This window comes from Limulus polyphemus, unplaced genomic scaffold (assembly GCF_000517525.1).
Source record: "Limulus polyphemus unplaced genomic scaffold, Limulus_polyphemus-2.1.2 Scaffold5313, whole genome shotgun sequence".
Classification (NCBI taxonomy): Eukaryota; Metazoa; Arthropoda; class Merostomata; order Xiphosura; family Limulidae; genus Limulus; species Limulus polyphemus.
Window position 1 is genome coordinate 75325 of NW_013670923.1, and position 1516 is coordinate 76840.

The window sequence follows — 1516 nt, forward strand, 5'->3', positions numbered from 1 at the left end:
TGAGATACTAAATAGGTCACTAGGATTGAATGTCAGGCTTAGATCAATATGTAGGGATGAGATACTAAGTGGGTCACTGGGATTGAATGCCAGGCTTAGATCAATATGTAGGGATGAGATACTAAGTAGGTCACTAGGACTGAGTATCAGGCTTAGATTAATATGTAGGGATGAGATACTAAGTGGGTCACTGGGATTGAATGCCAGGCTTAGATCAATATGTAGGGATGAGATACTAAGTAGATCACTAGGACTGAGTATCAGGCTTAGATTAATATGTAGGGATGAGATACTATGTAGGTCACTGGGATTGAATGCCAGGCTTAAATCAATATGTAGGGATGAGATACTAAGTTGGTCATTAGGACTGAATGGCAGGCTTAGATTAATATGTAGGGATGAGATACTAAGTAGGTCACTAGGATTGAATATCAGGCTTAGATTAATATGTAGGGATGAGATACTAAGTAGGTCACTGGGATTGAATGTCAGGCTTAGATTAATATGTAGGGATGAGATACTAAGTAGGTCACTAGGACTGAATATCAGGCTTAGATTAATATGTAGGGATGAGATACTAAGTAGGTCACTGGGATTGAATGACAGGCTTAGATCAATATGTAGGGATGAGATACTAAGCAGGTCACTAGGACTGAATGACAGGCTTGGATCAATATGTAGGGATGAGATACTAAGTTGGTCACTAGGACTGAATGGCAGGCTTATATTAATATGTAGTGATGGTTGAATTTGTGGGATAATTTTAATGGGAAAGTTAATATTTTTGGAATGGATGGTTTACACTTACACAAGTCAGGGGCAAGCATGTTAACAAGAGCTATTAACTCAGCTGTAGTGGTAGATATAAACAAGAGCTATGATATTAGTGAAATGGGAAATATAATTAACAGGAAAACATGTACAACAGGTATAAAACATAAACGTATTTTAAAATCTATGATTAATTGTTACTATGGTAATGCTAGGCATATTAGAAATAAATTTGATGAGTTCAAAGCAGTTGTGGAAACTGAGGATTTTGATATTATGTGTATTAGTAAAACTTGGCTGGATTTGAACAATTTTGATGAGAAAAATGTTTTTGAAATACCAGGCTACAGATTATTTACTAGAGATGGAGTATTGAAAACAGGGGAGGAGTAGCTTTATATGTGAATTGCATCCTGTTGAGTTAGAGCATGCTAAAGAAAATAGCACTGAGGTTGAGTCAGCTTGGGTTGGTGTTAGTGGATATAAAGGGAAAAGTCTTGTAATTAGGATTTATTATAGACCACCAGGTCAGAATGTGGAGATTAATGAGAAACTGTATAATGAGATCAGAATGGTAGCTGAAAAAGATGTTATTATGAGATATTTTAATTTCAGGGGTATTGATTGGGGGAAATTTCGAGTCTGACAGCGAGAGGGATAAGTTTGGGGAAATTGTTCAGGATACTTTTATACACCAAATGGAGAGGAAGCTATATTAGATTTAATATTAGCATCTGATGTGAAT